Source organism: Orcinus orca, chromosome 13, assembly GCF_937001465.1.
Source record: "Orcinus orca chromosome 13, mOrcOrc1.1, whole genome shotgun sequence".
NCBI classification, from domain to species: Eukaryota; Metazoa; Chordata; class Mammalia; order Artiodactyla; family Delphinidae; genus Orcinus; species Orcinus orca.
In genome coordinates this window covers 8,519,096-8,531,420 of record NC_064571.1, presented here as the reverse complement: position 1 = coordinate 8,531,420, position 12,325 = coordinate 8,519,096, and the positions used below count along the sequence as shown (strand labels likewise).

At 40.2% G+C, this 12,325-nt stretch overlaps 1 long non-coding RNA gene across 1 annotated transcript in view; it reads right to left on the bottom strand.

Moving 5' to 3' along the window:
- LOC125960934 (uncharacterized) overlaps positions 1 to 10,122 on the bottom strand; it is a 33,122-nt gene extending 23,000 nt beyond the window's left edge. The window contains exons 1-2 of the long non-coding RNA XR_007471128.1: positions 9,997 to 10,122; positions 9,688 to 9,896 (exon numbers count right to left, since the gene is read on the bottom strand). This is a non-coding gene — a long non-coding RNA (uncharacterized LOC125960934). The remainder of the gene's footprint in view (positions 1 to 9,687; positions 9,897 to 9,996) is intronic.
- Between the last annotated feature and the right edge of the window lie 2,203 nt (positions 10,123 to 12,325).

The window sequence follows — 12,325 nt, the reverse complement described above, 5'->3', positions numbered from 1 at the left end:
AGATAGAAGAAAGTTTTCTATACTTCTCTTAAAGTGGAAAAACAAAGAAGACAGACCAATGGCCCACAGGTATATGAAAAGATGACCAACATGACTAATCATTAGGGAAATGGAAATCAAAACCACAATGAGAGTCACCTCATACCTGTCAGGATGACTATTATAAAAAAAAAATAGTGTTTTCACTATTAAAAGAAAGTGCTGATGAGAATGTGGAGAAATTGGAACCCTGGTATACTGTTGGTAGGAATGTAAAATGATGCAGCTGCTATAGAAAACAGTACGAAGGTTCCTAAAAAAATTAAAAATAGAACTACCATATGATACAGAAATTCCATTTCTAGGAATTTATTTTTTCATAAAATTGAAATCAAGATCATGAAGAGATATTAGCACCCTCATGTTTATTGCAGCACTATTTACAAGAGTCAAGATAGGAAAACAACCTAAGTTTTCACTGATGTTGAATGGCAAAAGAAAATGTGGTATATACACACACAGGAATATTATTCAGCTTTAAAAAGAAGGTGTTGGGTTACACCCTGCAAGCCTGTGAGCCTTGCAGTTGCCCAGTCTGAGACCTAAGAAAGAGCCCCGTTATAGTGACAAAGACATCAATGGTTTATTGGATAGGGAAGCTTACCAGTCTGAAGCAAAGTGTCCTGAGGCGATACTCCACCAAGTACAGCAGTTGGCAGCTAGGACATGGCAGCAATCTTCACTACTGATGGGGGGGGGGGATGGGGAGCGAAGAAGAAAGCTACCATTTATGGGGGAATTGATATCAGGTTGGCTCATCAGTTACCAGGGAAACCAGCAGCTGGGGCAGTGGGCAAGTACATAGGCAGTTGCTGATTAAGCCCTATAATTAAGAGAACTGGATAGTCATGTGAGTGAAGCAGGGACTGGTTGAGCAGGTGATGCACAGAGAGTAGGAGAACAACTTTTTAAAAAAAATTTTCCACACAATTTTTAAAGGTTACTTTCCATTTACAGTTATTACAAAATACTGGCTATATTCCCCATGCTGTACAATATATCCCTGAACCTATCTTACGCTCAATAGTTTGTTTCTCCCACTTCCTCACCCCTATATTCCCCCAGCCCCCCGACCACTGGAAACCACTAGTGTGTTCTATATATCTGTGAGTTTGCTTCTTTTTTGTTATATTCACTAGTTTTTGTACCTATAAAACATATAAATGATATCATACAGTATTTGTCTTTCTCTCTCTGACTTATTTCCCTTAGCATAATGCCCTCCAAGTCATTCCATGTTGTTGCAAAAGGCAAAATTTCAGAGAACAGTCATCTTGAATAGCCTGACCATACAAAAGGAAATCTTGCAACATATGACAGCATGAATGAACCTTGAGGACTTTATGATAAGTGAAATGAGCCAGTCACAGATGGACAAATACTGCATGATTCCACTTATACGAGGTATCTAAAATAGTCTAACTCACAGAGGCCAAAAATAGAATAGTAGTTTCCAGGGACTGGGGGAAAGGGAGGTGGGGAGTTGCTAATCAATGGGTAACAGTTCTAAAGGTCTGCTATACAACATACGTATAGATAACAATATAGTATTGTACATTAAAAATCTATTAAGAGGATAGTTCTCATGTTAAGTATTCTTACTATAACTAAAAAGTTAATTAAAAATAAAACAATGCTGGGCTTCCCTGGTGGTGCAGTGGTTGAGAGTCTGCCTACCGATGCAGGGGACACAGGTTCGTGCCCCGGTCCGGGAGGATCCCACATGCCACGGAGCGGCTGGGCCCGTGAGCCATGGCCGCTGAGCCTGCGCATCCGGAGCCTGTGCTCCGCAACGGGAAAGGCCACAGCAGTGAGAGGCCCGCCTACCGCAAAAACAAAAAAAAACAAACAAAAAAAAGCAATTAAACATCTTTAACAATAGACTGTGATAAGTTATGTATATATATAGTAGACAAATATTAAAAACAAATTCACGAATATACTTGGGATATCAACACTCCACTCTAAGCAATTGATAGAGATACTAGACAGAAAATCAGCAAAGATATAGAAGATCTGAACACCACCACCCACCAACAAGATCTAATTAACATTTATGGAACACTCTACCCAACAACAGCAAAATATGCATTCTTTTTTAAGTGCCCATGAAACATTCACAGAGAAAGATAGACCATACATATCCAGGGCCATAAAACAAACCTCAACATATTTTTCTTTTATATTTGAATTTTATTTTATTTTTTTATACAGCAGGTTCTTATTAGTTATCTATTTTATACATACTAGTGTATACATGTCAATCCCAATCTCCCAATTCATCCCATCACCACGCCCGCCGTTTTCCCCCCTTGGTGTCCATATGTTTGTTCTCTACATCTGTGTCTCTATTTCTGCCTTGCAAACCGGTTAATCTGTACCATTTTTTCTAGATTCCACATAAATGCGTTAATATACGATATTTGTTTTTCTCTTTCTGTCTTACTTCACTCTGCATCACAGTCTCTAGGTCCAGCCACGTCTCTACAAATGACCCAGTTTCGTTCCTTTCTATGGCTGAGTATTATTCCATTGTATATGTGTACCACATCTTTATCCATTTGTCTGTTGATGGGCATTTAGGTTGCTTCCATGACCTGGCTATTGTAAATAGTACTGCAGTGAACATTGGAGTGCATGTGTCTTTTTGAATTACGGTTTTCTCTGGGTATATGCCCAGTAGTGGGATTGCTCGGTCACATGGTAATTCTAATTTTAGTTTTTTAAGGAACCTCCATCCTGTCCTCCATAGTGGCTGTATCAGTTTACATTTCCAGCAGTGCAAGAGGGTTCCCTTTTCTCCAGACCCTCTCTATCATTTGTTGTTTGTAGATTTTCTGATGATGCCCATTCTAACTGGTGTGAGGTGATACCTCACTGTAGTTTTGATTTGCATTTCTCTAATAATTAGTGATGTTGAGCAGCTTTTCATGTGCTTCTTGGCCATCTGTATGTCTTCTTTGGAGAAATGTCTATTCAGGTCTTCTGCCTAGTTTTTGATTGGGTTATTTGTTTTTTTAATATTGAGTTGCATGAGTTGTTTATATATTTTGGAGATTAATCTTTTGTCCGTTGGTTTGTTTGCAAATATTTTCTCCCATTCTGAGGGTTGTTTTTTTTCTTGTTTATAGTTTTGTTTGCTGTGAAAAAGCTTTTAAGTTTCATTAGGTCCCATTTGTTTATTTTTGTTTTTATTTCCATTACTCTAGGAGGTGGATCAAAAAAGATCTTGCTGTGATTTATGTCAAAGAGTGTTCTTCCTATATTTTCCTCTAAGAGTTTTATAGTGTCTGGTCTTACATTTAGGTCTTTAATACATTTTGAGTTTATTGTTGTGTATGGTGTCAGGGAGTGTTCTGATTTCATTCTTTTCCATGTAGCTGTCCAGTTTTCCCAGCACCACTTATTGAAGACACTGTCTTTTCTCCATTGTGTATCCTTGCCTCCTTTATCAAAGATAAGGTGACCATAGGTGCATGGGTTTATCTCTGGGCTTTCTATCCTGTTCCATTGATCTATATTTCTGTTTTTGTGACAGTACCATATTGTCTTGATTACTGTAGCTTTGTAGTATAGTCGGAAGTCAGGGAGTCTGATTCTTCCAGCTCCATTTTTTCCCCTAAAGGCTGTTTTGGCTATTCGGGGTCTTTTGCATCTCCATAAAAATTTTAAGATTTTTTGTTCTAGTTCTGTAGAAAATGCCACTGGTAATTTGATAGGAATTGCATTGAATCTGTAGATTGCTTTGGGTAGTATAGTCATTTTCATGATATTGATTCTTCCAATCCAAGATCATGGTATATCTCTCCATCTGTTTGTGTCATGTTTGATTTCTTTCATCAGTGTCTTATAGTTTTCTGAGTACAGGTCTTTTACCTCCTTAAGTAGGTTTATTCCTAGGTATTTTATTCATTTTGTTGCAATGGTGCATGGGAGTGTTTCCTTAATTTCTCTTTCTGATCTTTCGTTTTTTGTCTTTAGGAATGCAAAAGATTTCTGTGCATTAATTTTGTATCCTGCAACTCCACCAAATTCATTGATTAGCTCTAGTAGTTTTCTGTTGGCATCTTTAGGATTATCTATGTATAGTATCATGAAATCTGCAAACAGTGACAGTTTTACTTCTTCTTTTCCAATTTGTATTCCTTTTATTTCTTCTTCTTCTCTGGTTGCCATGGCTAGGATTCCAAAACTATGTTGAATAAGAGTGGTGATAGTGGACATCCTTGTCTTGTTCCTGATCTTAGAGGAAATGCTTTCAGTTTTTCACCATTGAGAATGATGTTTGCTGTGGGTTTGTCATATATTGTCTTTATTATGTTGAGGTAGGTAACCTCTCTGCCCACTTTCTGGAAAGTTTTTATCACAGATGGTGTTGAATTTTGTCAAAAGCTTTTTCTGCATCTATTGAGATGATCATATGGTTTTTATTATGCAGTTTGTTAATATGGTGTATCACATTGATTGATTTGCGTATACTGAAGAATCCTTGCATCCCTGGGATAAATCCCACTTGACCATGGCGTACAATCCTTTTAATGTGTTGTTGGATTCTGTTTGCTAGTATTTTGTTGAGGATTTTTGCATCTATATTCATCAATGATATTGGTCTGTAATTTTCTTTTTTTTTGGTGTATCTTTGTTTGGTTTTGGTATCAGGGTGATGGTGACCTCACAGAATGAGTTTGGGAGTGTTCCTTCCTCTGCAATTTTTTGGAGGAGTTTGAGAAGGATGTGTGTTAGCTCTTCTCTAAATGTTTGATAGAATTCACCTGTGAAGCCATCTGGTCCTGGACTTTTGTTTGTTGGAAGATTTTTAATCACAGTTTCAATCTCAGTGCTTGTGATTAGTCTGTTCATATTTTCTATTTCTTCCTGGTTCAGTCTTGGAAGGTTATACCTTTCTAAGAATTTGTCCATTTCTTGCAGGTTGTCCATTTTATTGGCATAGAGTTGCTTGTAGTAGTCTTTTATGATGCTTTGTATTTCTGCGGTGTCCATTGTAACTTCTCGTTTTTCATTTCTAATTTTGTTGATTTGAGTCTTCTCCCTCTTTTTCTTGATGAGTCTGGGCAAAGGTCTATCAATTTTGTTTATCTTCTCAAAGAAGCAGCATTTAGTTTTACTGATCTTTGCTATTGTTTTCTTTGTTTCTATTTCATTTATTTCTGCTCTGATCTTTATGATTTCTTTCCTTCTACTAATTTTGGGTTTCGTTTGTTCTTCTTTCTCTAGTTTCTTTAGGTGTAAGCTTAGATTGTTTATTTGAGATTTTTCTTGTCTCTTGAGGTAGGATTGTATTGCTATAAACGTCCCACTTAGAACTGTTTTTGCTGCATCCCATAGGTTTTGGATCACTGTGTTTTCATTGTCATTTGTCTCTAGGTATTTTTTGATTTCCCCTTTGATTTCTTCAGTGATCTCCTGATTATTTAGTAACATATTGTTTAGCCTCCATGTGTTTGTGTTTTTTATGTTTATCCCCGTAATTGATTTCTAATCTCATAGTGTTGTGGCTGCAAAAGATGCTTGATATGTTTTCAGTTTTCTTAAATTTTCCAAGGCTTGATTTGTGACCCAAGATGTGATCTATCCTGGAGAATGTTCCATGTGCACTTGAGAAGAAAGTATAATCTGCTCTTTTCAGGTGGAATGTCCTATAAATATCAGTTAAATCTGGTGTATTGTGTCATTTAAAGCTTGTGTTTCCTTATTAATTTTCTGTCTGGATGATCTGTCCATTGGTGTAAGTGAGGTGTTAAAGTCCCCCACTATTATTGTGTTACTGTCGATTTCCTCTTTTATGGCTGTTAGCATTAGCGTTATGTATTGAGGTGCTCCTATGTTGGATGCATATATATTTGTAACTGTTATATATCCTTCTTGGATTGATCCCTTGATCATTATGTAGTATCCTTCCTTGTCTCTTGTAAAAGTCTTTATTTTAAAGTCTATTGTATCTGATAGGTGTATTGCTACTCCAGCTTTCTTTTGATTTCCATTTACATGGAATATCTTTTTCCATCCCCAAACCTCAACACACTTAAAAGATTTTAAATCATACAAAGTAAGTTCTTTGAAGATAATGGAACCAAGGTAGGAATCAATAACAGAAAGTCAATAGGAAAATCTATAAGCACTTGGATATAAAACAACAGAATTCTAAATTATCCATGGGTTAAAGAGGAAGTCTCAATGGAAAAAGTTCCATGTAACTAAATGAAAATAAAATACAACTTATCGATATTTGCAGGATGCATCTAAAGCAGTGCTGAGAAAAAAATAATAAAAGACCAGAAATCAATGAAATTAAGTAATGTCAGCAAATATGGCAATGTAAGGATAGGCAAAACTCCATAAAAGCAAAAAATGGCAAACTTTTCAGAATCAATGTTTTTCAGAACTGTGGAAATTAACCAAAGACTTTTAGCAATCCAGAAGTAGTGTTTATTTATTTATTCTTTTAAAGGCTGAATTAGAGTAAGAACAATGGTTTTTCTGGCATTTTAACTTGCCCTATTTCCATTTCCCCTCCTCCCCACCCAGCTCTGTGGCAGCCTTGAAAACCAAGTGCCCAGAATCATGGTGACAGTGGTTTTAACTTAGCTATTTTAAATATGTTCATAGAACTAAAGGAAACCTGTTAAAGAACTAAAGGAAAGTATGACAATGATGTCTCACCAAATACAAAATATTAATAGATAGAAATTATGAAAAAATATAGAAATGTGTAGTAATTGAAATGAAAATTCACTAGAAGGGCTCAACAAATCTGAACAGGCAGAAGGAAGAATCAGTGAACTTGAAAATGGGCCAAATTAAATGATCTATTCTGAAGGATAAAAAGAAAAAAGAGTGAACAAAAATGAACAGAGACTCCCCGAATCTTCTGGAGTCCCAGAAGAAGAGGAGAAAGAGAAAGGGGCAGAAATAATATATTAAGAAACCATGGCTCAAAACTTTCCAAATCTGATGAAAAATAATCTACACATCCAAGAAACTCAATGCACTTCAAGCAGGATAAACTTAAAAAGATCCACACCTCGAAATATCAAACTAGAAATACCAAACCAAACTATTGACAGCTAAAGACAAAAAGTGAACCTTGAAAACAGGAAGAAAGAAGCAATTCATCATAAACATGAAATCCTCAGTAAGCTCAATTGATTTCTCATCAGAAACCACAGGGCCAGAAGGGATGAAATAGTCAAAGGTTCTGAAAGAAAAAGACTGTTGACCAAGAATTCTGTGTCCAGCAAACTGTCTTTCTAAAGATAGTTTTGAAAAAAGAAGGTGAAATTAAGACATAACTAGATAAGCAAAAACTGAGAAAATTCATCACTAGCAAACCTGCCTACAGAAAGTCCTTCAGACAGAAATAAAGGACACTAAACAGTTACTTGGATCCACTTGAAGAAACAAAGAGCTCCAGTAAAGTTTAGGAAACTGTAGTCAGATTGAGCTAAGGAGAAGCCTGAAAGATGCTAATCTATCTTTAACACTCTTTTACTATCACAGTCTCTGTCTTTTTAACCTTCTAGAAAAGACTTTCTCCCAGGTAAAGGAAGGGCTGACGGGAGCGGCTGGGGAGAGGAAGAAACCCAGTGTTGCCTCACTTGCTGGTATCCCAAAGTTGACTATAGACTCCTTAAGGGCAGGACCTGGGCCCGAAATACCTTTCAGACTTAACACCCTGGAGCACTAGGTATGTGCCTGGCATGTTTCCAAGTTAACTGTGACGCCTTAGCAACCTCAGAGATAGCGTTATTATCATCCCTACTTTACAGATAAGGAAAATAAGGCCCAGAAAAGTATTAAAAAAATCAAAGCCAACTTACATTGGAATGCGGTTATCAAAACAAATTTAGAAATAAAAAAATTGCACAATGAATGTTGAAGCTTTGTTATACACTAAGACAAACTGACTAGTTGGCCTTACTTCCACTTTAAACATTTTTTTATTATTCATTTGTATCATTTCCAGTGAATTTAGTCACCTAAGGGCACGTCTAAACTTTCTGTCAGGTGTGACAAGTGATGCTGTAATCCTGACGTGGAATGAAAGGTGCACAGTAGTTATAATTGGCTGTTTGTATTTTAAAATAAAATGCTACAGAGTATGTAGAAAAGTGGTTAATCAAAGACATTAGGAACTAAAAAACAAGACAAAACCCAAAACAGAAATAAGTAGCACATTAATCAGGAAATGGGAAGTCTTTCTAAGATTGAGTATGGACTGAAGTGTGTGTGTGTGTGTGTGTGTGTGTGTGTGCGCGCGTGCGTGCGCGTGCGCGGGCCCATGCACACGCGCGTGGTCTGCGCCTGTGCCATGTGGTGCAGTAATAAGTAAATGAATGGTGAGCGTTTCTGGAGTTCCTTGTTGCTGAAGCACTCACCTCTCACCCAGGGCCTCTCCCATACACAGTCCCCCTGAGAACCCTACCCGGAACCTCACACATTCCCAAGCTAGCTCTGACTCTAACTGCCTTTCAAGCAGCATGTTCAGAGTCAAGGTCTGTGTTAGTTTCTCAAGGCTGCCGTAACAGCGCACCACAGAACCAGGTGGCTCAGAACAGCAGGAATGTATTGTCTCATAGTTCTTGAGGCTAGAAGTCCAAAAGCAAGGTGTTGGCAGGGCCATGCTCCCTCTGTAACCTGTAGGGGAAGGACCCTTCCTAAACCTCTTGCCAGCTCTGGTGGTTTGCTGACAATCTTTGGCACTCATTAAAATTACGAGTGCATGACTCCAATCCTCTGTCTTCACGTGACCCTCTTTCCTCTGTGTGTGTTTGTCCCCGAGTCCAAATTTCTCCTTTTCCTGAGGACATCAGTCATGTTGGAATAGGGCCCACCCTCATGATCTCATTTTAGCTTGATTACATCTGCGAAGACCCTATTTTCCAGGAAGGTCACTTTCTGAGCTGCTGGGGGTTAGGACTCGAATTATGTTTTGGGGGGACACAGCCCAGCCCATAGCAGGGTGTCAGGCCACGGATCTGAGCTACATGTTCTTGCTTCTAGCACTTACGGAACGGGGGGGCTCCGTGGCGCTGCCTTCTTCAAATTCACCTCCATCTTCGGACAGTTGTTTCGTCAGGCGCTTCCTGGGGAAGCCTGCCCAGGACCCAGCTACTGTGATATCAAGTGCCTTAGATCCCAGATGTCAGCGCAGGCAGGGACTCCTCCATGTGAGTAAAGCAGCTGACAGCTCATCAAGGATGGAGACAACCCAGAAGCCCTCTGGGTTCATCTTACTAGTTGCCCTTACTTTCCCTTCACTCTAAGGGCTTTCTATTTTTATCCTGTTGTGCTCTATGTCTGTTCTTACAATCCTCCTTAACTCTTTTGGGGATGAAATAAAGTATAAAAATAAATAAATGGCAATTCCCTGCCATGGTTTGGTGGCTTAATTAAATAGCAGCCCAAGGGCACGCTGTGATTTCCAGGGCCTCAGTGTCGCCATGACAACCCCAGGGCACCACCGCTTCCCCTTGGCCCTTCCCCAGCCTCTCATACTAACTCCAGCTCGTCCTCACCCTCAGCCCAGCCGCTGCCCTTCTGAGATGCCATCTCTGAGCAATAGACAGGACCACGAGGCTCTCCATGTGTTCTCAGAGAATCCTGGGCTCCCTGTCTTGCTGCACTCACCTCTTGACTTTCCGGTCGCATGTTTAGTTCTGTCTCTCTCAAGGACAGGGACCATATCTCCTTCATCATTTATTTCCACCAGCATCGAATTCAGAATCTTGCCTTCAGGCAGTCACCATAGCCATAGCTGGAAGACCACAGCAGTTATGATCTCCAATGGCCTGCCTCCGGAGCTGCCATCACAGGTCACCAGGTGTACCTATTTCAATCTAAAATTAAAATTGAATCTAAATTAACTGAAATTAAAAATTCAGTTCTTCCATTCCATTAGCCACATTTCAAGTGTTTCATGGGCCACCTATGACTAACCTGGGACAGCACAGCTCTAGAACATTTCCATCATCACCGAAAGTTCTACTGGACAATGCTGGCCTAAGAGGATTGTGTAACCAGTGCCAGGATACTCTTGGTGTTTTTCCATTGCACTCCTAGCCCATCAGAGCTATGCCAACTCATTTTAGCCCTGGGAACGAAAGAGAAAATGTAAGCAGTGTAGCCCTCCGTTAGTATCAGGAGCTAATGCCCCTCAATAAAGAGAGGAACATAGGTGACATGACACATCCCCTCATCAATTCCTAAACAAGCCTAGGTATTTCTGCCTCTGTGCTTTTGCACCTGCTATTTCTCTGCCTGGACTGCCCGCCCTAATAAGAGCTCCTGACGTCTTCAGGTGTAAGCACACATGCCTTCACACGCATAAATCCTTCCTGTCCCGCCCCTCCCCCTCAGTTGTGTGTGTGTGTGTGTGTGTGTGTGTGTGTGTGTGTGTATGTGTGTGTGTGTAAAATCTTTCTTCTCACAGTCTATCCCAGGTATTATTATGCAGTGGCATCAGAATCTATGAGCAGATGATGTTCTGTAATTGGCACAGAAGGCAAAATCAAGTACAGCAAACACTGCCCTTGAAATTCTCTTAAATCTGCCATAGAGCACGCACGCTGGGTTTCATTCCTGGAACCCCATCCAGAAACCCTCAGGGACACCCAAGCGTAAGTAGTACTCGGTTAGACGAGGCAGGAAGCAGCAGAAGGAAGGTGCGTAAGCAGACATGTAGACATCGGAAGCACCTGCCCTTTGAGAGCACCACAACATCCCCGGGGGGGAAGAGGGGCGTTCAGGATGGTCGCTGAGAGACTGCAGCATCTCCTCCAGGGGTTCTCAAAGCGTGCTCCCTGGGGCCAGCAGTATCAGCATCACCTGGGGACTTGTTAGAAATGCAAATTCTCAGGCTCCACCCCCCCGGACCAACTTGATCAGAAACTCTGACGTCAACCTGAGTTCTAACAAACTCTCCAGGTGATTCCGTGGCGTGTTTAATTTGAGAACCACTGGTTTACTCCCTCTGGCTTTAATATTTAGCCTCTATAGCTTAGTATAGATTTGTGTATTTGTTTGCTGTGAGACAATGATGCTATCGTGAGGATGAAACAAGATAATAACTGTGAGACATAGAGAACGGACTTGTGGTTGCCAAGGGAGAGGAGGGGTGGGGGAAGGATGGACTGGGAGTTTGGGGTTAGCAGATGCAAACTATTACATATAGAATGGATAAACAACAAGGACCTACTGTATAGCACAGGGAATTATACTCAATACCCTGTAATAAATCATAATGGAAAAGAATATGAAAAAGAATATATATATATATGTATAACTCAATCATTGTGCTGTACAGCAGAAACTAACATGACATTGTAAATGAACTATACTTCAGTAAAATAAAATTTTTAAAAAAGATAAACTGTGAAAGCATCCAGCTCAGGGCCTAGCTTGTAGTAGGCCCTCAACACATTTTTGTTGGACTGTAATCTGTTGCATTCTTTGAACAGAACCATTTGAGGAGCTGGAGAAGAGTTTGGCCACCTGCGTGTGTCTTTCCCAGATGGTGTTTCCACTGAATGGTGTCATTCCCGCTCCTTTGGACGTTGGTCTCATCTCAGAGGAATTAGGGGAGAGAGTTAGGTTTGAAAGTCTTCTCAGAACTTAAGGGCATTAAAGTTGTACCACACACTCTCCAGGGCTTTCTCACTCCTCCTCACAATGGAAGGTTCTGTGTGAAGAAAGGTGAGGTCATTACTGTGGAGGAGAAGGGGCAGGAGTACCAATGGGTTAGGGTTAGATAGAACACCTGACATTGTTAGCACCATTTGTTCTAAGGGCTTTCCCTGTACCCAGCAGTCCTCACAATAACCTATGAGGAGGGTACAGACATTGTTCCCACCTTATACAGGAAGAAACGGGAGCACAGAGGGGTTCTATACCTCAGGCACTCTTAGCCAGCTGGTATGAGGTAGAGTCGTGATTTGAACTCAGTCTGGCTCCAGATTCTGAGCTCTAACTACCACCCTCTGCTACCTCTCATACAGGGTCAGGTGAACCTTTTTTTTTTTTTTTTTCTCTTGGCCACACCATGCAGCATGCAGGATCTTAGTTCCCTGACCAGGGATGGAACTAGTGCCCCCTGCATTGGGAGTGAGGAGTCTCAACAACTGGACCACCAGGGAAGTCCCAGGGTCAGGCGAACTTTAAAGAGATGTTAGATGGGACAGTAAGGAGAATATTAATATCCAGCCATGAAGAAAAGGTGAACTAAATTCTGTGGCATTCATGAAATGGCATGCACATGGCCATTAAGTAT